This window comes from Propithecus coquereli, unplaced genomic scaffold (assembly GCF_000956105.1).
Source record: "Propithecus coquereli isolate 6110/MARCELLA unplaced genomic scaffold, Pcoq_1.0 Scaffold157, whole genome shotgun sequence".
Classification (NCBI taxonomy): domain Eukaryota; kingdom Metazoa; phylum Chordata; class Mammalia; order Primates; family Indriidae; genus Propithecus; species Propithecus coquereli.
The window spans coordinates 2,640,374-2,665,987 of record NW_012140191.1 but is presented as its reverse complement, the minus strand read 5'-3'; the positions used below and the strand labels follow the sequence as shown (position 1 = coordinate 2,665,987).

The 25,614-nt window shown below is 42.4% G+C and overlaps 1 protein-coding gene and 1 pseudogene across 1 annotated transcript in view; one reads left to right on the top strand and one right to left on the bottom strand.

Annotated features, from left to right (window-relative positions):
* Window positions 1–23,093, bottom strand: part of GPD2 (glycerol-3-phosphate dehydrogenase 2 (mitochondrial)) — a 139,075-nt gene extending 115,982 nt beyond the window's left edge. The window contains exon 1 of the mRNA XM_012640782.1: window positions 23,037–23,093. The gene's annotated coding sequence lies outside the window, so the exon portion shown is untranslated. The remainder of the gene's footprint in view (window positions 1–23,036) is intronic.
* LOC105807384 lies at window positions 7,271–7,806 on the top strand (annotated as a pseudogene).
* Window positions 23,094–25,614: the final 2,521 nt, after the last annotated feature.

Below are 25,614 nucleotides of genomic sequence, written 5' to 3'. Positions count from 1 at the left end.
ATATAGAGGAAAAAAACCCTCATGCATTTAAGGTGGCATTCTTTCAATGTCTTATTTATTTAGTACTGTTGGATAATAAAGGCATGCATTCATTCTTTCATTCAATAATTATTACTGATCATCCATCTTGGGCCAGGCACTGAGCATACAACTGAGAGCAAACACAAAAATCCCTGCCTTCCAAGAGTTTACATTTGGATGGAGTTCAGAGTTTAAAAAAAAAAAAAGTGCTAATCTCTTTTGGATTAAAATACCATATTTCAAAAATGCAAGTCATACTTCGTCTTCTTAAATAAAGAATATTAACCATGAATTCAATTATTGATGATTTAGGGCCATCCATAGGTACAGGCTATGATAGGGTGATTGCCCTCAGGAATAGAAAGGAGAATATTATTAACCCCTTTACTATGTCACAGACTGCTCCCCTATGAAATCTTCCTCTATCTGCTTTATAAAGTTTCCCTCTATTCTTGCAAACTATCAGGCTAATGCTAATTTTCCCCGTTGATCTTTGAGCTCTCCAACTCACTTATAATTTGTTACCACTGTGGTTAGAAAAATGAGAGCCAAGTTAGATGAAACTGTGTTTCAAATACAAATAAACAGCTCTGAGCAAAGCAAAAGGAGCTATTATTAGCAGTTTAGCATTTGGATTTTCAACATTCTGGCTCTAACTATTCAGAGGCCTTTTTCCTCCTTCCTTCCTGTGTTCTATGTCAATGGAGCTTACCAGATAACTTCTGGATTTTGCTATATACACTGTGGATGAAACAAACGACCCATGGCTCTTAGGAAGATTAAGAATTTAGAATCAGATAAACACACACAGTCCAGGCCTTAGAAAAAGAAAATTCTTATTTTAATTCTGCCTCATCTGAACAGACCCACAAAAAAAAATGTGGCAATGCTAGCTGCTTCTGCTCTAGAAACAATGAGAACATTTTTCTGTGCTTAGATTTAAAGAAAATCTATCTGCCACTCCTAAAAAAACCTTCAAAATTCCTAGTTGGGAACTGGCTTATAAAAAACAAACTTACTTTCACCTGTAAAATAGGAAGTATATAAAAAAGAAAAAACAAAAAAACAAAAACACACTTACCATTAGCGGGGGAAAGATAAAAATTGTACCCTCTTAGAAAATAATCAAAGCAAGAGTTCCCTTAAATACTCAGGAAAATATCACTCAAGGACCTTCCCAAGTAAAGAAGATGGAAGGAGGAGCGTTGGTTAACGCAACACGCGCTCCCTGGGCATTGGCTGAAGGCCCGCTAGGTCCCCAGCACTCTTCCAGGGGCTGAGAATTCCTCTGCTCTCACGGATTGGGAGAGACAAAAAAAACATGTAAACAAATTTAAAAATTGAATATTTTGAAAGTGACAAGTGCTATGAAAGAATATGATGGGATAATAAGTTAGAGAGTAACTGGGGGTAGAAGGACTCTACTTTAGATAAAACCTTCATGGAAGCGATTTGGCAAAAAGGTAACTGAGGAGGAAGAGCCACCCACCCACACAGGGATCTGAGAGAAGGGCCTTCCACGCCGAGGGGACAGGCGTGCAACGACACTTAGCATGCATAAACATGGCCTCTTCAAAAACTGAAAGGCCACTGCGGCTGCAGCAGACTAGGGACGTGGGCAGGGGGTTCCAGACAAGGTCAGAGAGCCAGACAGGTGCCAAGGCACACATGACCTCCTCCTGGCAAAGTCTTTATTCTGACAGGATAGAGACAAAAAGTCAATGGAGAGTTTTACTCAGTACAATGATATGATGGAATTTTTGTTTCAGAAAGAAAGAAATACCCTAGCCACAGTGTGGAGGATGCCTTTTAGGTTAACAAAAATAAAAGTAATTGTTTTTTTCTCTAGGAAGGACAACATTAGCCATGTTCATAATGAGTAGACAAAAGTACGAATAAAGGACATAATGTGAAGAGGGGGAAAGAGTTAACAAATTACATGAGAAAACACGCCAAAATGCCAACCACAATCAAAAACAGGATTCCATGGTAGGAAAACAAATGCTTCAGGGACAATCCTGGATATAAATATGTACTGAACTTACATACTTGAATGACCTTCCCCCCCATTCAGTTTCACTAGCCCGTAACAAAGAACAGGGAGTATCTACTGAAAGAGCCTCTTAAAGGCCAATACCAGAAGTGTTTTTAATATTTCTGTTCCCCCTTGGGCCTGGGGTTGTTTGCAGGTGACTTTTCTCCCCCTACAACTCATTATAACTTAAACTGATTTTGGATCCACACTGGAAAAGGACCCTAAGTCACGTTCCAAAGGCCAAGGCACACAGAGCATTGCCACCAGCCACAGGCTGGGAAGCTAAGAGCTGTGTGAAACTTACTGACCCAGTTGACTACAGATTTAATAGGCAAAAGAGACTGCATGTGATTAATCAGAGTTATTTATATTTATGGGCTTGAATCTTGAGGATGCCTGGGCTATCCCCATTTTATTTCATAATTTTCCCCCTGTTGGAGACTGAAGAGCAAAAGTCGATTGCCTGAGTGTTGGTATCACACTGGAAACTAAAGGGCCGTGCATTTCAATTCCAGCTCAAGAAACGCTCCAGCTGAGCAGACGCAATTCACCAGACCCCAGTGGGCTAGGATCGCACTGTTGTCAGTCAAATCACATAGCTGATGGAAATCAGCAGAGTCCAGTAGCAATTTATACTCAACAGCCTCTCTTCAACCATAATTTTGAGATAATTTGGAGATAATGTTTAAGTAAAATTGAGATAATGTTAAGAAAAACTCAAAGTTAATCCAAAAAATTTAGCCAACAGTTTGGCTGTGCTCCTACCATAACGCAGTCAGGAGACAAGTGACTAAGTGGCATTTCTAATAGGACTCCTGTCAAAACTCCAGGTTCCAAGATCAATGCAGTGACCTTCAGACCTGACCTCACCCAGTGCACTTGTGCCTACTCCCTCAGTCATTAGTTTGGCAGCTGCCAACAGCATGGTTTGTTTTTCAGACTATATTCTGAGGCAGCAAGTGCTCTGCAAAGATCACAGAATGGGCCGTCAGCAACCTGAGATGTCACCGCACCCTATGACACACACTCTGTGACAATCTCAGCCTGAAGAGCCTTTCTATCAAAGCCACCGGACTTCCCTGGACTTCAGTGTCCTCACATAAAAAATTGAGATGGTCTATATGTTCCCTTTTGTATGGTGCTACTGGACCCCATAACCCTGGCCTCTGGCACTCCTGGGCCCCTGCCATTTTTCCCATCTAAACTAGGGGGGAGATCACTCACCACGCCAAGTGACTGCCATCGACATCCCCTCACCCCACTCGGACTTGGAAAAGCAAAATTTTCATGCTGATAATGATTATAATAAAGTAAAGGAAGGTCTAGAAATAAGTGGCAGCTTTAAATAAGTTAGACATTCTAGAATTTCTTTATTGCTTAAAAGTTCATTCTTTCTGAGTTAATTACACTTTGGATAGAGATGGGGTAATAGACAAGTAAAAAATTAATTATGAAGAGAATCAAAGTAGATAAAACAGTACCTATGTGTGTGTGTGTGTGTGTGCATATGTATTTCTGTTGTAAAGTATATGTGCATACACACACATACACACAGCAGCGAAAACTAGAAGGATGTATCCAAAATATTAATAATCTCATCTTTGGATGGAAGGATTGTAAGTCATTTTTATTTTCTTCCTTGTGTGCAGCATTTTCTAGATTTTTAAAATGAGCATGTATCCTCATTTGCATAGTGGTGAATAAAAAATAAAATGAGCATGTATTATTTTTGTAATAAAAAAGTGTGTGTGTGCATGCATATAAGAGAAAGGAAAAGTGAAAAAAATTAAGAACTCTAAAGAGCACCGTGCAGATGGATAGCTGACATTTGACTAAATCCCATATCATCTGACCATTACTTGAGTGATTTTCCTGTTACCCAACTTTTCTCATCTTTAATGAACTAGAGTAAAAGACACTTATAGAAAAAGGAAAAGGATAGGTTGCCTTTATAATTTATTAGGAATCTTGGAGCAAGAACTGGAAAATGTCACAGAATTATCTACCTCATTCTGAAGAACAATCTCTACCATAACTAGAATGAATTTGTCTTTAGCCTCGGACACAATAACTATTTAAGCCTGAGTTAAACTGCACGGAAACTAGTCCTACATCTTTAGTTATTGGACATTACACCCTCTCAGGGATTTGAAGTTTAACATAACATCAGAAATCCCAAGAACAAATCACACCAGTGACTGCAAAGCTGATCAAACGTCCTGGAACTGGGTATTCCCCAAAGTTCAACTCCATAAGCATAGAATATCTTCAGTCAACAACACACCCAACAGATCTCTCCACTCTGCTAGGTCCTAAAGGAAGTCCACAGATAAACAGAGAAAGGACAGACTGCCCTAAAATGGGAACCAACATTCTCTCTCTCTCCCCACCCTATGACAATTCAGTGCTTGCCTGCAGGAACACAGCTACTTCTCTAGGGACAGACAGCCATGATCCTGCTAATATGCCAAGGGTGCTATCCTTGGCATATTTATATGACACCACTGACCTATCACTAGAACATTCACTGCAGAAAGCAGCCAGTGTAGGGGTCTTCAGAGTCACAGAGGCCTCTATTAAACTCCAATGTAGCCACTTACTAGCTGTGTGACTATGAGATTTAGTGTCTTCATCTGTAAAATCTCATCTATGTCACAAGTTATATTGAGAATTGAGATAATCTAAGCAAATATAAAAATACATCTGCTATCGACAACTCCCATTGCTAATACATCGCATTACTGAGTACCTACAATGAGCTCTGAACTCTTCACACATCACCCACATTTGCAGGTACAATTGGGATAACATAGAAGACCACAGTTAGAGGAGAGAACAAAAGCAGCCAATCTACTCAGGGCCACAACCCTGCTGTGGCCTAACCAGCACTTTGCTCTGACCAACCAAGTTCACTTAAGATTCACAGGTTGGGGAAATAAACCTCATCATTTCCCTGAAAAAACATAGGCAGTCCTCTTCCGGCACTTGTCTAGCATCTCTCCCCAAAATAAACATTATCTCAAATAGAATGGATACTGTTATTTTGGAGTTTTCTGTCAAAAATAAATCCTTTAAAGCCCAACATCTAATGCAGCTCTAACTCCAGGTCACCGGTTACCTATTGCAGAGGTCAGAGGAAGGCAAGCAGACTTGCACTGCAGGTCGGGCTCTAACCACGTGGAGCCCAGTGTTTATACCTCTATCTCTAGTAGTCTGTTGGCAGATTGAAAACACTCCCCATAAGAAGCCTGATCAAAGGTTTGTGGCCTGAGTTAACCCAAGTCACTGGGACAACTTCGACCCACAAGAGTGGTTTTTCATCCTCTTTTCAGAATAGTACTTCTCAGTTTTATTTTTAGTTCAGAGACAGTAGGGAATAGCTTTCTGGCTCTATCCCAAACTCTGGACATCATCTATCTACCTTAGAAAAAATACTAATATAGAGCCAAAAGCCATTGAAACAGTCAACTCTATGAGTCAGCATTTTTTTAAACAAATCAAGCTATTTCTGAAGAGTATGTCCCTACTAGAATGATACCCTGGTCTAAGGGTGTAAAAATATACACTGTGTCTTTGATTAACCTGATAGCAAGAAGTGGGGAACAGGGTGAGTGACTCCGTTCCAAGTGCCAAAACAAGTCTTGCTTGGTCACTCATGCAGAGCATGCCAGCCACAGGCAGGAGTCTACCATATGCCCCAACCCACCTTTACCCACACCACACACAGTCCGCTTCACCGCCCAGACTCCTCCACCACCCGCAGCCCATGGAGCCCTCCCCTTACCATCATTCTCTATCCATCTGCACTAAAGAGTGACTCATTCCTGCCACCTCATTTCACGTGTGCCCTTCCCATTCTCATTAGATTCATACTGCTGCTATCTGATTTACATCATCTCTATTCTTTGTAATGTATAATTAATCAGATAGTTAGTACAGGATCAAGGAAACCAACATTTGAAGAGACCTAAAGGAAGTGGACTTTTAACCAAGGTTCCAGAAGGTTCCACATGCCAATCCTGCAATTGTAAGCAGACACTGGAAAATGCCCAATCAATTACACTTCAACACACCAGAAACACATTTGCTTGATATCTGTACTTTTGGGGTCATATTACTGAAAACGTTAATGATTACAATTCATAAAACAATGATGGTGGTGAGCAAAATCACTGGATAACTCAAGTAATAAAAGTCACTCAGTAGCCAGGCATGGTGGCACGCGCCTATAATCCCAGCTACACGGGAGGCTGAGGCAGGAGTATCTCTTGGTCCCAGGAGTTTGAGGTTGCTGTGAGCTAGGCTGATGCCACGGCACTCTACCCCAGGTGACAGAGCGAGACTCTGTTCCAAAAAAAAAAAAAAGAAAAAAATACAGGATTAAGTCTGCTTCCCATCCTAACTAACTGCATGGACACCAATATTTTTCTGCACTCATCCTCTACTTCATCAGAACATTTTCCTCCACTATTAAATTTTTTAAAAAAGGAAATATAATTTAGATTTCTCAAAAGAAAGACAAAACGTAACACAAATATGCACTGAATTTTCATTTATTCAACAAATACTTATCATGAGTAAACAAAAATAATAACTTGTAGTTTCTGCCTTTAAGAAACTAATAGCTTAGAGAAAACGACCCTGAAATGAGTACTACACATAAGGTTTGCACAAGGTCCTAAGGGAGTAATTGCCCCTGAAGGAAAAAGGGGTTAGGAAAGAAGAAACACCACCAAGGGCAGGTTTGCAGAGAAGGCAATATTTCACCTTAATGTTGCAGGTTCCCTACGCCCAGCGTGACTATGAGCAAAGATATGATGGATGAGTAAACCAGCTTTTTCAAGAACAAGGGGGTGTGGTCTGACTAGGGCACAGGTGGCATGAGTAGGCATGAGAGAGGAGGTGGTGAGACTCAACGGCAAGCCAGGGTTAATGGTTAGAGATCTTTTCACCTTTCAAAGGAACCCACTGGGCAAAGGACTGCCAATGAAGGCCTCTGAGCATATTTTTTTGGCTACATACTGTGTTATGAGGACTGTGCTAGTCCATTTATATGTTATATTAATCCTCACAACATTCCTGGTAGGATTAGATAGAAGCACATTTGAATTTTAAAAACCATTCCCGGCCAGGCGTCGCGCACAGACACGGACCCGGCTGGGCTGGGCAGTGAGCGGGCCGGGGCGGTGAGGTCTCCGCCTGGGGGAGCCCTGGATGTGGGCTGGGGCCCTGTGGAGCAGAGCGGAAGCAGCGACGCCGGCAACAGTGGACACCGTAGAGGATGGGAGCTTCGCATTGTCCTCCTCCGCCTCTGATGCAGAATTTGGTGCTGTGGTTGGCTATTTTGAGGACATCATCATGGAGGATAAGTTCCACTTACTACAGAGAAATTTCATGGACAAGTACTACCAGGAATTTGAAGACACGGAAGAGAATAAACTCACCTTCACACCTATTTTTAATGAATATGTTTCTTTGCTGGAAAAGTCTGTGGAAGAACAGCTGCTGGAGCGGATTCCTGGATTTGACATGGCGGCTTGCACAACAACGTGACAGCACCATAGGATGAAGTGGCTGGTGACTATGCCACAGGCTGCTCACATTTCCAGATTTTCTGGCTTTTAAGAAATGCTCTGGACTGCAGAGCAGAAGAAGAAGGCCAGGAACTGGACTTAAGCACTGGTTTAGTGGTGACTTCCTTGTGCAAGTCATCTTCTACGACAACTTCCCCGAACAATCTGTGGCACTAGGTCCTACCTCCAGCCAAGGGTTGGGATCGTTCTGGATGTCACTGGCCCAAGAGGCCAATAGGCTCAGCTAATGATGACAGAAGAATAAATCTTGGAAAGATTGACTCCCTCCTGCATTGATGTAAAGTATTGACAGGTTAAAAACAAAATGACTTAACTTTCCTGGACCTGGTTCTCCTGAAACAACTTCTTGTATTCATCAAACTTAGTACTCCCTCCTCCTCCAAATAGATCCCTCGCTCAGGTGCTTCTGAGTCAGACTTTTCTGGAGCAAGCCCATGTCAGGCATTCTGGGGGGGGGGGGGGCCTTCCCCTAGCATATATAAGCCACAGTGCCCCCCAACTGGCCTGATTTTTTTTTTTAAAAGTAAAAATAAGAATCTGTACTGACTTTTCACTGGATATTCTGGTTTTAAAGGCTGAGCTACAAGCTATGTGTTTTCCTGTACTGATGTATTGCTTAATAAATATTTTTGTACCATGAGAAGAAAAAAAAAATTCCCAGCCCAGCATGGTGGCTCATGCCTATAATCCTAGCACTTCAGGACGCTGAGGAGGGAGGATGACTTGAAGCCGGGAGTTCAGGACCATGCTGGCAACACAGTGAGACCCCCATCTCTACAAAATATTTAAAAATTAGCCAGGTGTGGTGACGAGCGCCTCTAGTCTCAGCTACCCGGGAGGCTGAGGCAGGAGGATTGTCTGAGCCTAGACGTTCAATGTAGCAGTGAGCTATGATCACGCCACTGCACTGCAGCCCGGGAGACAAAGCAAGACCCCATCTCTTAAAGGAAAAAAAAAAAATGAATAAAAAATAAGAGAACACATTTCCTCATTCCTCATTCCCCAAGTATTGGGAGAAAAGCTAAAAGGATGTAAGTCTGGGAGCAGGAAAATCAGCAGACTGTTTCCAGGGAAATCAGGAAACTGGATGTAAACTCCAGAGCATCCACACTAAGACAATGACAGTGATAACAGAGGGAAGAGCACAGAGTCCAGATCCATTCTGGAGGGAAGACTGCCCCCAGAAGCAGCCGTCCTTAGCTGCTGCCAACCGGAAGGCCCCTCCCCCAAGGGTTACATCACCATCCTGCCTGAGAAGAGGCCCTAAGAGTACCTTGTGCTACTGGCCACCTAAGAGCAGTCCCCCAAGTAGTCCTTTATACTCCAGCTGGACATCAGGAGATGACCTGGGCTGCAGACACTCTGAGAAGACTTTTGCTCACCCTTGGCCACTAAGTCAACAGGAGCTGGCACAAAGTCTGCAACCGATTTCCCCCAAGACGTCACCAGGACTAACCCCAGCATGCTCCACAATCCTCTTCACCTCAGTCATCACCAGAAGCCAATTTGCCCCATTTCTCACCTTCCCAGACCTCCCTCCCTCCCTGCCATTGTGCCCTCTGGAATTCAAAATCTGTCCCCACCAAACAGCATTATATTCTCTTCTCTGAATGTTCCTTTCACCAGGCTAACCCTAAAGCATTGTTGTCCCACTATCCCTTCAAGGAGAGGTTGTTTCTACTTTCACATTTAAGTCTAGTTTTAGCCAGTATAAATAAGGATGGCTGTACCAGTTGCTAAAATATCAAAACATCTCTGAACCAGTTGATAACTAACATCTTTCCTGGGACTTCTTATGATGAAGAGATTAAAGAGTTAACACCTAGCTTCACAAAAAGCCCCCAGCACCCTGCTCCTATGAAGACCTGCGTCTATAGGTTCCCATTTCAGCTGAGTAGTTAATTACTTTGAGTGACAACCCTGTTCATATCCCAAAGATACGGAGATGGATTAAGTGTCTCTCCAGTTCACCTTCCAATTTCTTCTCCACCCTCTTTCAAAACTCTTACACATCTTGAAGTTCATGCCATTAGACTTTACTACCCATTAACCCTTCTTGCTGTCATGTACACATGTTCTGTTGTTTTCCCCTCACCACTGATAACCTTAGCACCTGGCTGTTTCCCTTTCTGCACTCATCTCTGTCTTCATTCTTGCTGTCTTCTACATCTACATGGAAGCTCCAATTCTTCAACCACCTCATCTCTGATGATCTGTTCTTCAACCCTACCTCAGCCACCCACTCTCATCATAACCCCTGACTTGAGCATCATGATTATTTGTGTTAATACCAACTCTTGAGACTTCAGCTTTAAGCACCCCACAGGTGAACTCCACCTTCTCTCCAGATCATCTGTTCTACCCTGGTGTTTCCATTCTACCATCATGTCATTACCTGACCCTCCAATACACTGACCCTACTTTGTTTTACTATCAGTCACTTCTCTTTCTGCCTAGCTTAGGGTAAAGGTCCAGCATTTCAATCTTCCCCTTGCAAGCACTCCTAACTCCTTCACTCCTCTCTTCCTGCTTCTTTCTTCCCTGGTAAATCCCCAAACTGGTTAAGCCCAGCTAGCCACACCTCCACCCAAAGAGCTAAAGAAACTGTCTATGGAAAAACACATAACCACAACTGGCCTCAATTTACATTCATGGCTGCAAATCTCTAATGGGCAATCCACATGGACCAGCAATCCTATTATTATATGTTTCCCCAGGATGTTTCCAAAATAGTCATTTTGAATCTCTCTTCCCAAACCTGCTTCACCCATTCCCTCCCCAACATCATCATATTTCATTAGGAAAGTAGAAGCAATCAGGTAAGAACTCCATCTCCCCACCACCCAAACCATGACCTGTCAGCCTCTGTACTCAATTCTCTCTCCGCAGTCCTTTGTTTTACTACAAATAAAACATCCCTATTTCTAGTAAAGACCAACCCTTCGCTCCATTTGTGCCCCAGATCTCATCTCTTCCTGGCTCTTTCAGGAATTTCACTCCTAAAATTACCCATCACTTTCTCTTGCCTTCATTAGCTTCTCTTCTCTACTTAATCATTCTGTCAGCAAAGAAATTCACTGTATTATCCTCTGGGTCTAACAAACCTTCCCTTACCAATATCTTCTCCCAAGAACTATTCCATTTCCCAGCCTCCCTTCACAACAAAACTTCTTGAAAGAGTTGTCTGTAAGCACTGTCTCCATTTCCACAATGCAATTCAATAAGCTTCTGCCCCAGCCTCTCCTAAAACTGTAAGTCAAATTGTCAAAATCACAAATGGCTTCATTTCACTAATGCATTCTCTATATTGGCATAGCAGATCCATCTCCTTTTTAAAACATTTTGAACTCTTAGCTTCAGAGAGATACCATGCTCTCCTGGTTTCCTTCTTTCACTGGTAACTTTTCTTCTATGTAATAGTTGCTCCAAGGGCTGGCCTCTCTCTATATACATTCTCTATAGGTAACTCCATCGAGTATCAAATATGACCTAAATGCAAATAATTCCTAGCTTTGTATCCTCAGCCAGAATCCCACTCAGAATCTCCAAACTCCATTCATCCAATTGTCTAACTGACATCTCCAAAGAAATGTCTAATAAGCACCTCAAACTTATATAGCCAAAATAGAACACTAGAACACTTTCACCAGACAGATATCTTTTATTTTTTTTTTTTTTTGAGACAGGGCCTCACTCTGTTGCCTGGGCTAGAATGCAGTAGTGTCATTGTTATCATAACTCATTGCAACCTCAAACTCCTGGACTCAAATGATCTTCCTGCCTCAGCCATCCAAGTAGCTGGGACTATAGGCATGCGTCATCATGGTGGAGACAGTGTCTTACTATGTTGCTCAGGTTGGTCTTGAACTCCTGGACTCAAGTGATCCTACTGCCTCGGCCTCCTGAAGTACTAGGATTACAGGCTTGAGCCACTGTGCCTGGCCCCAAAACAGAACACTTTCTATCTTCCCTCAATCTGCTTCCCTCCTAATTCTCCCCTTGTGAATGGCCCAGCTGGTCAAGTAAAAAATGTAAGCTTTTTTTTGATTCTTCTTTCCTCCCTCTAGATAGTTAATCTATCAGTAAGTTCATTCAACTAATTCTATCTCAAAAACATACCCTAAATCTATCTACTTCTCGTTGTTAATACCATGGTTGCCCATAGAACTATAATTTCACAGTTGGGCCACTAAAATAGACTCTTAAATGGACTTAACTGGAGTCCTATTTCTAATGTTTCTTCCCCCACCTCCCAAATTTCTGTCTGCTTTTAACATCCAGAATAGTCTTTGACAGCAATATCACCCACAATTGGTTCTTGGCAGAGGAAAAAATATTATATATTACAATTGTTTATGGCCCTTCAAAACTCAACTCTACCCAAGAAAATCTTATTTCTTAGTATACAATACTCCTTGCTAAGGATAAATTAAGTTTTTAATTAATTAATTTTAATTAAATGTTTCTTCTTGGACAAGTACAATAAAAAAATATTTTGATACTGTTTTATAGCAAAAGAGCATCATGTCACACACCTGCAATAATCCTCTAATAGCTTCTATCTCCTTAAAATGAAATCTAAACATCCTACCTTATGTTATAAAGCCCTACTAGAATCTGGCCCTTGCTATTTTTTAAAGCTTCTCTTGGACACTGTGGTAGGTTGAATAATGGTGCCCAAAAGGTATCCTCATCATAATCCCTGGAAAAGAGTTGCAAATGTGATTAAATTAAGGATCTTGAAATAAAAAGATTATTCTGAATTACCAGGGTGGGCCCTAAATGCAATCACATCGTATCCTTATAAGAAGGAGGCAGAGGGAGATTTGACACATATAGAAGAGGAGAAGACAATGTGACCATCCAAGCAGAGATTGGAGTGATGCAGCCACAAGCCAGGAATGCCAGAAGCCACGATGAGCTACAAAAGGCAAGGAACAGATCCTCTCCTAGAGGCTCAGAGGGAGTGTGGCCTGCCAACACCTTGATTTTGGCACAATAAAACTAACTTCAGATTTCTGGCCTCCTAAACTATAAGAAAATAAATGCTATAGTTTTATGCCACCAAGATTGTGGTAATTTGTTACAGCAGCTACAGGGTGCTAATACAGACACCTCTCATGCTCAGTCACTCAGTTCCAGGTTTATTTGCCTTCTGCTGTCAAATTCATCAGGGTTACTATTAGGGTTTTGGCACCAGCTGTCTCGCCTACCTGAAATGCTCTGCTCTTCATCTTTGCGTGTAAACCTCCTTCTGGTCATTCAGGACTCAGCTCAAATGGCAACTCCTCAGAGAAACCTTCCCAAACCATTTAAATCCAAAATAATCATATAGCTCTCATCATCTCATATCTCTTCTTTATTTAATCACTATTGCTCCCCTCTCACTGGAATGTAAGCTACACAGGAGCAGAAACTATATCTGTTTTGTATACAATTATAATCTTAATTCGTAGAAAACTTCCTGGCATGTATTAGGTGATTGATAGACCTAATGAATGAACAGATGATGTAGGTGGTGAAAGAAAAGACGGTGGTGCTCTTCAGTGAGAAAAGAAACAGCATCGGGGAGAAGGAGGAAGACATGACAAGTCCGGGGCAAACCCAAGTGGAAATGTCTGACCTCAGGGAAGAGGTCTGGTTGGGGACATTGATTTGGGATTTACTGAATTCGGGGATATTGATAAACACGGTGCAATAAACATCAACAAAAAGAAAACAGGGTACTAAGGACATAACCTGGAAATTCCAATATCAAAAGAAAGAACCTACAGAGAGGTCCATAAGGAGTAGTCCAAGAGAAAACTAGGTGTCACAGTAGCCTAATGAAAATCCGGTTTCACAAAGGAGGGAATGGACAGAATCACAGAAATTTTAAGTAATAAAATCCCATTGATCTGCCAGTCAGGGGGTCACCAATAATCCTAACAAGAACAGATTCATCTGAGCTTGGAGCCAGCTTTCCAACAGTTCTGGAGTGAATGGAAAGTGAAGAAGTAGAAAAATAACACATAACATGTACTGTGAGGAAGTATAGCTTGAAGGAAAGGAGAAAGAGAGCACGTAGCTAGAGGGGAGTACAGGATGAAGGAACAGTTTTCATTACTAGTCTTGCTTATTTTGTGATGGGAGATTCTTGAGCATTCTTGTAAAATTTGAAATGTAGGTGAACGTGGAGAAATTTTATAGAATAAGGTATCTGAATGGATGGGGGATCCAGAGCATTGGGGAAATCATTAACTTTGGATAACCACTTCTAAGTGGGGGGTTAATGAGGGAGTTGATGGATTCAGACACAGGGAAAATATGGAAAGGAGAGCAAGATATTAAGTATGATATGATACTAAGTATAATATGATATCTCTGTTTTCTCAGTATAGTAGGATGTAAGGACACAGCAAAGGGGACAGCTAACTCTTTACCAAAAACCTGTATTCTCTTCTTCCTGGTCTCCCAGCTACACTACATTTGCCAATCTCCCTTGCAGGTAAGTGTCACTACACTAGAGACTTCTAGCCAACAGTATATGAGTGAAACTGATACATTCATGTCAAGACTAAGCATTTAAAAATTAGCTGGGTCTGGTGGCACGCACCTGTAGTACTAGTTACTTCGGAGGCTGAGGCAGGAGGTTCACTCGAGCCAAGGAGTTCAAGGTTGCAGTGAATTGTGATCATGCCACTGCACTATAACCCAGGAGACAGAGAGAGACCCTATCTGTTAAAAAAAAAAAAAAAAAAAAAAAAGACTACGTGTTTAGAAAGTGGATATGCTTCTTCCCTTTCACCTTCCACTAGCTGGATGTAATTGAAAACAAAGCCCTGTGGGATGGCTGAGTCACAAAATGGAAGAATACAGAGTGCCTGAACCAGCATCCACCAACCTTGCCTTTGAGCTTTTACCTATTCTCAGGTCTTTCTGTTCTAACAGTTTAGTCTGCCCTAGCCACTAACAATCATCTTCTGGTAAAGAAATGTACAGGTGAGATTTAAAAAAAAAAAAAACTCAAAGAAAACGCTGAAGGTTTGGAAAAATCACAGCAAGAAATGGAAAAAGGTGCTGTCTAGAAACAAGTAAAAGACTTGCCTCATGGCTAAAGCTGGAAAACATAAATTTGTATGTACCCCTATTTGCATGATTGTTTTCATTTTTCCAGTACCAAAGCAGACTGATACCAAGTTGCAGGCTGTTTCTACATACATGAAGACTAAGAAAATTTTAACAATGTCCTGAGTTCCTAGAAGTCAAATCACAAGGAATATTGTTTTAGACAGGCATGCTGTGCTACGGGTTCAACTGAGTGGCCATCACTGGTGGAAACTTTTGAACCACAGGGTAAAGTATTAGGAAGTGTAAGTCTTAAAAGACAAAGTTAAGTGAGTTGCACAGAGGAATACAAAGTAGCAAAAATCAGGAAATACATTACAGAAATGGGAGTAGAAGTATCTCTTGATTTTATTATTTCTTTACAGTTTTCAAAGGAGTTCCTGCCACACCAGAAAATAACTACATATATGGCTTTGAGTGAGTCACTTAATTTCTGGGCCTCTGCTCACTGATATGACAGGGCTCACTTAATACATGAAATATTGTACACAAAGTCCTCAGCACACTGCCTAGAAAATGGCAGTTGCTCAATAAATACTTAGCATTATTATTTATTATTAATATGAAAAAAACAGGGTTGGGTTAAATCTCTAAGTGCCTTCCTATTTTAAAATTCTGTGAATCTAGTAAGTATCCCAGCTACTTAACGGTGAGCTGGGATGGGGGAAAGGGGTTAATACTAGCAAACATAATGAAAGAAAAAAGTGAAAATATACTTATTATGATGGATTCTATGACCATAATACTGGAGGGAGATACAAGGAATGTGGCATCCTCTGGATATGAATGTGACATCTGGAGAGGCTTAGAAAAAAACCCAGAACTCCAAGAAATAAGAGGAAAAGTTAGGCCAGAGCCCAGAGGTGAACAGAACTCACTAGCCAAGACTGGCTTCCTCTTAGGCAGGACAAGAGTAATAAAACACTTCATGCTTTTTATGGACTTTAAATTCATGCAGCCCGTTTTACAGAGGAGAAAGGTGAAAGTTGCAGAGATTGACCAACACCACACTTACGTGACTATTATGTGACTTCAGGGATGCTCAGAAATAAATACTGCTCCCCAAAGTCTCCTTAGACCTAGCCAACATAAATGGTCCCCAAGGTTTTGCTGCCTTAGAATCCAGAGATCTTTCATAAGGATGACAAGGTAATTTTTATCAATCATCTTGTTATAAATTAATTTTCCAGATTCCTTCTTAAGAGATTGGATTAGGTGGGTGGGCAGGGGGAAGAAGGTGAAATCAGCGGAGAAGGGAGCCCTAGGAGGTGCTGAGCCCTCACTGGACATCAAGTGACCTCGTCATCGGGAGATTCTGCACTGGTTTGCTTCGGGCATTCCTTTTATAATGTCAGTCCACCTGTAGTAATTTCCTTTCTCTCTCCTAAAAATCCTTAAAATATTAAAACTGCTATATGTCTAGTGAGAAAAGAGAGGTCTAAAAAATATAAAGCTTAAAGTATCCAGTTGAATTGATTATCTGAAATCCAACTGCCCATGTGTCATCTGCTGTCCAATCAATCAAAGCCAACCCATTCTTATCACTTATTTCTTGGATAATTAAGGGATGACTCAATTATGAGGCACTCATTCAAGCAAACTATTTACAAGGTTTCACCCATGAGGAAGGCACTTGGATTAGGCATGTGAGGTCTATAAAACTATGTAAGATCCAGCCTTGTTCTGTTTGACCTTCCACGGGGTCATATGCATGTTTGCAAATAACTACAATGCATAGGGGTCTATAAGGGACTTGTGAGTGGCATAGAAAGAGTAGTTGAAGGGTTTAGTAAATGTGTAAGACACTTCTGACAGAAGCTTTGAGGGAAAACTGGTAGCCAGTGGTCAAGGCTCTCAAAGATTGGTAGGATTTCAAAAAGGTGAAGTAGAAGGAAGAGCATTTTTAGCATAGGAGCAGCAGTAGGGATAAGATAGATTTGGGGAATTTCCAATTAGTCCAATTTGGCTGGATCACAGAGAGGATAAGGGCAGAACTTTACTATTTGGGGCAAGACTGGAGAAGTCCATTAACTCCAAGACAAATATTTGGAACTTTATCCAATAGGGCAGAGCAAGGAAGGGTGGAGCAGAACATGACATGATCAAAGTAGTTTTGGCATTACCACAATGAAACAAAACATCCTTCCTTTATTCAGTTTAAATAAAAGGAAAATGACTTTTGAAACCTAGTACTCTGAATTGTATTATTTTTATCAATTCTGAAGTACGTTTAGAAGCTTACCGTGTTTTCTTGAAATAAAAATGGCATGAGGCCAGGTGCAGTGGCTCGTGTCTGTAATCTTAGCACTCTGGGAGGCTGAGGCAGGAGGATTGCTGGAACTCAGGAGTTCGAGACCAGCCTGAGCAAGAGTGAGACCCCATCTCAACTAAAAATAGAAAAATTAGCCATGTGTCATGGTGTGCACCTATAGCCCCAGCTACCTGGGAGGCTGAGGCAAGAGGATCACTTGAGTCCAGGAGTTTAAGGTTGCTGTGAGCTAGGCTAACAATGCCACCACACTATACTCAGGGCAAAAGAGTGAGACTCTGTCTCAAAAAAAAAAAAGGCATGAAATGTGATCAAAATTTTCCTAATATGTTTATCTTGAACATAAACTTTTGTTCCTCATATGTATATAACAACCTGAAGTTTGTCCCTTGCCTTAGTGGTCACCAGAGGATATAAGGTAAGTAATAAAGCATTCTGCACATGTCACTCGCCGTCACCAAGCCATTCTAAGAGGCCATTTCATTTGACAGTAGCAGCTTCTATAATAGAAATCTCATTTGCAGAAAACAGTCTCTCTTATAGTTTGTGAGGTTTGTTTTTCCCTCTATATTAAAACTTTTTATAGAAAGATATATATAGGCAATCAATTATGAGTTCCACAAAGGACATGTCACTATTTGAAAAATATAAGGCTTGAAAAACCTAAATTAAGCAGTCATTGTTCTAAAAGCACCCACACTTTGACAGTATCTCATTGTTAAAAAAAAATATATAGTACATGAGTAATTATTTTATTTTGCCTGAATAATTAAAAGATGTCCCCAAATAATGTCTACAAGTTTTGTTAATATATATTTAAAGAAGAAACGTTTCCCTACTCACAACACTTCTGACACCAAATGTGTGAGGTTTCTACATCAACCAATTCTCTAATTCTCTGGGGACACCAAATGAATGTCCTATAATACAATTCAATTCTAACATTAACTGCACAGAGCTAGTGCGGACCCCACAGGTTAAGGGCTCAGTCCCGCAAAACTGCCCCCAACTTCATATGCCAGTTGAAAATAGTGGATACCAGATAATCCATACTTCTGTTCGATCTGGCTACAAATCGGGGGTTCTCGCCCGGTGCGGTGGCTCACGCCTGTAATCCTTGCACTCTGGGAGGCCAAGGCAGGAGGATCACTCAAGGTCAGGAGTTTGAGACCAGCCTGAGCAAGAGTGAGACCCCATCTCTACTAAAAATAGAAAGAAATTAGCTGAACAACGAAAAATAGAAAAAATTAGCCGGGCATGGTGGCGCATGCTTGTAGTCCCAGCTACTCGGGAGGCTGAGGCAGAAGCATAGCTTGAGCCCAGGAGTTTGAGGTTGCTGTGAGCTAGGCTGACACCACAGCACTCCAGACCAGGGAACAGAGCGAGACTCTGTCTCAAAAAAAAAAAAGAGAGAGAGAAAAGAGAAAAAAAAACAAATTGGGGGTTCCCAAAACCCCCTCCTCAGATTGGATAATTTGCTATAACAGCTCACAGAACTCAGGAAAACACTTTATTAATGTTTACCAGTTTATTACAAAAGATATTACAAAGGATACAAATGAACAGCCACAGGAAGAGGTGCGCAGTGCAAGGTATGGAGGAATGGGCACAGAGCTTCCATGCCCTCTCCGGGCACACCAGCCTTCCAGCACCTCTGTGTATTCCCTAACTGAGAAGCTTTCTGAACCCCATAATTTAGAGTTTTTATGAAGGCTCCATTAGGTAGGCATGATTGATTAAATCATTGGCCGCTGGTGATTGACTCAATTTCCAGTCCCTCCTCTCTCCCCAGAGGTCTAGGATGAGGCTGAAACTTCCAGCCCTCTAATCACACAGACAGCTGGCTCCTAAGGCACCAGCCCCCATTCCCATCCTGAAGCTAACTAGGGGCCCACCAAGAGTCACCTGTTATCTCATTAGTATAGAAAAAGACACTCATCACTCTAAAGACTCCAAGGGTCTTAGAAGTTCTTGACTCAGGAATTGGAGAATAATATATTTCATATTATTATATATCACAATATGTCACAATAAATTTTTAGTTGAGAGCGAGACACCTATTAATTAATTTTTTCCCATTAATTCTGTAAACTAATAGAACCAAAGCTTGACCTAAAAAATCAGAAACCATATTTTTGCTACATAAATCAGAAATCTGATTTTAAAAGAACATAAAATTCTAAACTGAAAAATGGGAAACAAAAGCACGAGTATGATGTAGGAAGAAATACACAGCCCAGATGAACCAGTAAGAACCTCCAACAAAAGATGAAATCCTGAAACAAGCAAAAAAAAAAAAACTTTAAAAGAACACATTCACATTCATGTCAGGAAATAAATTAAAATTCTGGACAAACTCTGACCCACAATCATTATCTAAACATCCTCAGGTATTCAAACCATCAACATCTCTTGCTTCCTTTTTCTTAAATGTTCCGGAGATCAATCCCTGGTCATGTATCACAGGAAGAGGTCTAGTTGTTAGGGATTTCCTGGCTTGTAGCCACATTGGCCCTTGTCTTTCTCAGTTGGCGTTGAATTTGAACATCTCTCTCTCTCTTACATTTCTTTCACCCATCAGATCAACAATTCTAAAACAAGGTAATGTAAAACATACCTTTTGTTAGTTTCTTCTTCCCGTAACACACCACTTCCAAGTTTTCTTCTTATCTCAAAGGTGGTAAGACATGGTGGAATTATCTAAGTATTTTGATGAGCAATTAAAACCTACTTTATCTTCTTCTTCTTTTAGCTCTATTCAGTCCTTCCCTATCTCCCATAACCATAATCCTGAATGTAGCTAATTGTGGGGAGTCAGAGCCCTGATGACTAATAATTTTCCCCTGACAACTCAGATAAAAAATATATTCCATTGTCACAACTGGATAGACGAACAGGCAGGCCATCCGACACATTTTTAAGCAAGTGTGTTAAAAGTGACAAGAATAAAGAGTTATAATTTCTAACACCAATTCTGGGCTTTAAACTTTAGAGACAGAGTGAAAAGTATTATTTCGTGCACATATATAATTTTATTGAAGATTTCTCATAATTTTCCACAGAAAGATCATTTTTGAGAGTACATGATTGTGTTGGCTTTTTCACACAATGAAGTACAAAATAGCAAACACTTGAAACACAGATGATCTTCTGCTGTAATCTCCAGGAAACTTCAAGTCTCTCTAAAGACTTTAAGTTTTACTAAAGTGACATTCCCTTCACCAGGAAGCTGTCTCCAATTATTAATTAGTTGAGCCTGTATTAACCTCTTCCTTCCGTTACCACATCAGTTATAACCAACATCCTACCACTAGGTAAATGATTATGCAAGATTTTATATTGGTCTCCAATCATTTTACATCTATATATTTTACCTTGTTAAACAAACTCTAAGTTTCTCAAAAGAGGATAACCATACTTTTTCTTTATCTAGCACTTATTACTATATAATGCTGCACAAGACTTCATTTAAAAACTTCATTTAAGAACCCAAGTGCTATGCATAATTTGATTTATCGTGCTCTTTTTCAAGTGTTGTCTCTGCACTTAGGACAGCCCTGTGAGTCGGGTGTTGACAAGTAGAAAGAATCAAGTTTTGGAAAACCTAATCAGAAGCATTGTTGCATTCAAAAATTATAAAGGAGAAATTGGATAATGACCTGGAGATTGCTTCCTGTCTCTAATGACCACAGCCACCACTAATTCACCTCTCTCCACCCACCTAATCCCTCCACCCCAACACACACACACACACCCCAAATTAAAGGCAAGAAGGACTGGATAATTCATGTACAACACACAAGAGCTGAATTATCAAGCTAACTCTATTCTTTGCCCAAATTTTTCTATTTGAATTTAAGAAGAAAACATATAAGAAAGAAGGAAGCTAATATTTTGAAGTCTACTATCTGGCGGGTCCATCATTCGCAACTGTACACATGACATATGTCATTATCCACATTTTACCAATGAGACAATTGAGGTTTCATGAGTTTAAATAGATTAACTAAAGCCACAGTCTTTGTTTTTCTCTCCCAGTACACTCAGCTAGAGTTTGTTCTACAGTTCAGTCACTTATGGAGAAACATTTATTGAGCACTTGTTACAAGCTAGTCACCACCCTAGGTATTAGAGATTTGAAAGTGTGTGAGACAAGCCAGGCATCGGGGCTGATGCCTATAATACCAGTACTTCGGGAGGATGAGGCAGGAGGACCACTTGAGGTCAGAGAAGAGCCTGGGCAATAGAGTGAGATCGTCTCTACAAAAATTAAAAAATAGCCAGGCATGGTGGTGCATGCCTGTAGTCCTAGCTACGTTGGAAGCTGAGGCAGGAAGATCTCTTTGAGCCTAGGAGTTCAAGTCTGCAGTTGAGTTATGACCACACCACTATACATCATCCTGGGTGACAGACCAAAACACTATCTCTTTAAAAAAAAGACGAAGAAGAAGAAAGAAAACAAAGTGTGAGAGACAGACCAAGCCCTACTCTCCTAGAACTTATAGTCTAATGGTGAAAGGCAAAAAACAAATAAATAACCAAACAGGACAGTTGTTAAAGTTAAAATAGATTGCCAAGATGAGTGATGCACAATGATAATGGCATCTTTTCAATATAATTAGATTAAATAGTAACAAAAATCAAAAGGGGGGAGTAAGACCCACTGACAATTGGCAACACTGTGGCCCCCTTGTCAATAACTGAACCAAGTCATTGCATCTTTTAATAAATCAGAGGGAGGGAAAAGAAGGACAACTCTAAGACTGCTTAGAATTTCCTCATAAAGTGACTCTGAGCTATCAGAATGGACTGTTACAATAATGTTGATTCTCAAGCCCAGAAATCCCATCTTTTAATCCACTATTCACTATACTATTGCTGCATTACTTGAAGAGCTGATTTGTAAAAATCAAGGGAGTGCTGTAACTTGATATAAAGCCCCTGTGAGAAATGAGAAACACAGAGGGATTTCAACATCCACATCACAAGGTTCCCCAGGCTGCGCATGGTCCCCCTTGGGCAATGGCATCCAGCTGTCATGGATGGCCAGCAAGAACTGTAGGACTCAGAGACTAGAGTGGTCAGTAGCTACCAAGAAGTGCCTGGCCCCAGCGTGACAGCTACCAGTATCCTCCACACTCCAAAAAGAAACTTCACATCTCTTAAACTTGGAACATATGCAAAACACTAAGTTTTGTTTTAAGCAATAAAGACTCAGTGTGACTTACCAACTTCCTTCCCTCAGCTATTTTATACAACTGTAAGTTGACTAAATTTGCTGCTAGCTATTTCTATAGCGGACTCCTATGATATTTATAATGTTTGCTATGATTTGGACTGCCCATGTCATTAACACTTCGTGAGAATTTGTGTTTGTAAATCACTTTAGAACTCAAGGATGGCTGTTCTGGGAGTTAATATTCCTCTACCCAGGGTGGAAGCCAGACTAAAGATCATCTGCTAAGAGCTACACTTTCATTTACCCAGCTACCTTCCTGCCAAAGCACTCTTTGCATATTTTTGCTCGTAAAAGTTACTACGTGGGGCGTAGAGGCTGTTTTCAGTTCATCAGCGTACGCCTTCCATTTCCTCCTAGGACGGCCACACTCCAGCAGCTGAGTTTCTCAAAGACGCCTCAGCCCTCTTCCAGAATCGTTCCCACCCTCGTTTCGGAAGGGAGCAACAGTCCTTCCTATCAGGCTACACAGTTCCCCACGCTAAAAGTTTGCATAAACTTTCAATGAGATACCAACCTTCGCCCAAAAGTCCTACCACTTTACTAAGTGGATTACAAATGTATTACACCCTAACCCCCTCAAAAATGTGAACAACTAAACCCTAGATAAGAACGAGTCCATCTGTCGGTGGAGAGAAATTCTAAATCTGTCCCCAGTTTCCCGCCACCACCTACAGCAACACTGGAGTCCCAGAAGACTCTTCCCGGTCAGAAAGGGACCGCTCCCTCCAGAAGCCTGGGGACTGAGGAAGGGGTCTCCCAGGAAGTACACACCTGAGATTTATCCTCAAGCGCGAGGGGACAGCAAGCAAGAGCACCCAGTTCCTCCAGCCAGGGCGGAGTCTGCCTCCCCCCAGAATCAGACACTCGGCCCTGGTGCTCGCAGCGAGGCGCGTGGGTGTCACCCGGGCGGGCTGGGCCGGAGTCACCCGACGCGCCCGGCGACGCCGCGCCCCCGCCTCCTCCGCGACTTCCTCCTCCCGCTCCTGCGCCTCCTCCCTCCCGAGGGCTGACCCTGGCGGCGCGGCGCCACACCCAGCCGGGATCCCTCGGCCCGGGCTCCCCCGGCCCAGCCGGGAAACACGGAAGCGGAGGCGGGAACCCGGGCCGGGCTTGGGGGGAAGCGTTGCAAACCAGCGGGCGACTAGCAAGCGAAATCTCCGCCGCCCAATGAACGTGACTACGTGGGGACACGGGGACACAGGTCCTGCCTGGTGGGGCCGCGCCGCGGCGGACGCGATGACCTCGCCCCGGGCTGCAGTTTCTGCTTTGCGCCTTGGCCGTGCCTGACTCCAGCCCCGAAAGCCTCAGTTGGGCTAGGCCGGGAGAAGACGGTGGCGGTGTCCGGTTTCCTGTGCCCTCCCCCCTGCGGGCCGCCCTGGCCATCTGCCTGGGAGACGGGAGACACTCGGCCGCCTGCACGCTGGCGGGACTGGCTTACCTGAGGACTTCTCGTCGCCCGCCCCGGATCTGGCTTCCCCTACTCCGCACCTCCCGGCAGGCAGGCTTCCCTGGGCCTAAAAACGCGTCTGGGAGGCGGGCGGACCCCTGGGACCCCGCGATCGGAGCCAAAGCCCTCGCCCCGGCTCCCCCCGCGCGCTCAGGAGGCACGCTAGGCCTCCTGGCCACTCGCCTGAGTGACAGCGCGGGGACCCGCAGGGAAGACCAAGCCCAAGCACCGGGGTGCGGGGAGCTGAGCACAGTCTCCTCCAGCCCAGCCTCGTACAGGTGGGGGGAGACGGTGAGCCCCGGCAGCGGAGCAGCAGGCTTCCTTCCCACTTGCACCCCCCAAAACCGACCCTGTCCACTGAGCATGCCCAGCTCACTTGTTGGAACTACAAGGGCTAGGGGAGCCCGAGGGGACCCAGGGACTGCGCGGACGGGGTTGAAATGGACCCCTCTCATTGAAGAGACTTCCTCTGAAGAACTCTGGGTGCTGTACTAAGAACGTGTCTACCGTGGCATTGGAAAATATCCAGGGGATGGTCGGAAAGGCCTTCCAAAGGAAGGCGGCCAAATTAGTTTGCATAAAAATCGCAGTGGTGTTTTTTAAAAGCAGTTGTCATTTATTTAATGTCCTTAAATACCGCCGAATCCCGATAATTGACCCAGAATTATAAGTATACTCATTAGTTCCCAAATTCATAGTAACTTCGGGAAACCAACCACAGTCCATCCAGTGGAACAGTGCCTCTCACCCTTGTATACACATTTTAATTGGAGGACGAAGGTAATAATGCCAGATTCCCATCCCCACACCCAGGCAATCAGTCTGAAGGTGGAGCCTGGAAATTCTCATGTTTTAAAACTGTGGCTCTCAAAGTGCAGCTTCAGCATCACCTGAAAACTTGATAGAAATGCAAATTCTCTACTTGACTCCAGACTACCTGATTCATAAACTCTGGGGCTAGGGCTGAGCTACCAGATTTAACCCTTCAGGCGGTTCTGATGCACACTAAAGTTTGAGCGCCACTGTTTAAAGGCTCCCCCGAGGGATCCTAATATGTAGCCAGAGCTTCCAGGCCTAGTAATTGAGGAAAGAAAGTTGCCCAGAGCAGTCGGAACTATGTGAAGTATGCAAAATTTATCATGCCTTGAGAGACCAGTATGGCACTTTAGTCACACCCCACACCCATGCCTGGGGCAATTGTTTAAAGGCATTTTGTTCTCGATTAGCAACCTTACCCTTGATCTTCCTGTTCCTATAATTTGTGATACAAAAAAACAATGTATAGCCAATCAAAAGCTTATGTTTATTTTATGTAACTTATTCGTGAACAGCTTTGAACTGCCTGTACTTTTCCTTTAAAAACCCACTTGTAACTGCTGCCAATTGGATCATATATTCAGGGCAATTTGAGGAATTGCAGTCCTCAAACTTGGCTCAAATAAATTCTCTACTTATATTAAATTCGCCTCAGGTTCTTTTTCCCCCCTTTAGGTCATCCACATATCAAGCAATGCTTTCCACATTTTTTTTTTTCAAATCCCAAATATTTATTATCTGAAAGTGCAACATGTTACCTAGAAAAGGAATAATCTGGTTGAATGGGGTTCCAGGCCTGGATTTCCTTCCCACTAATTCTCCCAGAACAGTTCAGTGCTTGGAAAATGGAAACCATCTGTTACACTCTGGTGCCTAGCACAGTGCCAGTAACATAACAGATGGTTAAGTGTTTATTGGTTTGAAACGAATGCTTAGGTGAAGGATTTGTCTCAGGACCTGCTATGGCTGCTGTTTAATTTCCCCACAGGTCCGAGTCACCTTGCTAGCTAACAGGCCAGCAGGGATCCAGTTCTCATCAATGACCCAAGACCATCCATCAGACCCTGGGTCTGATTAGGATATGGG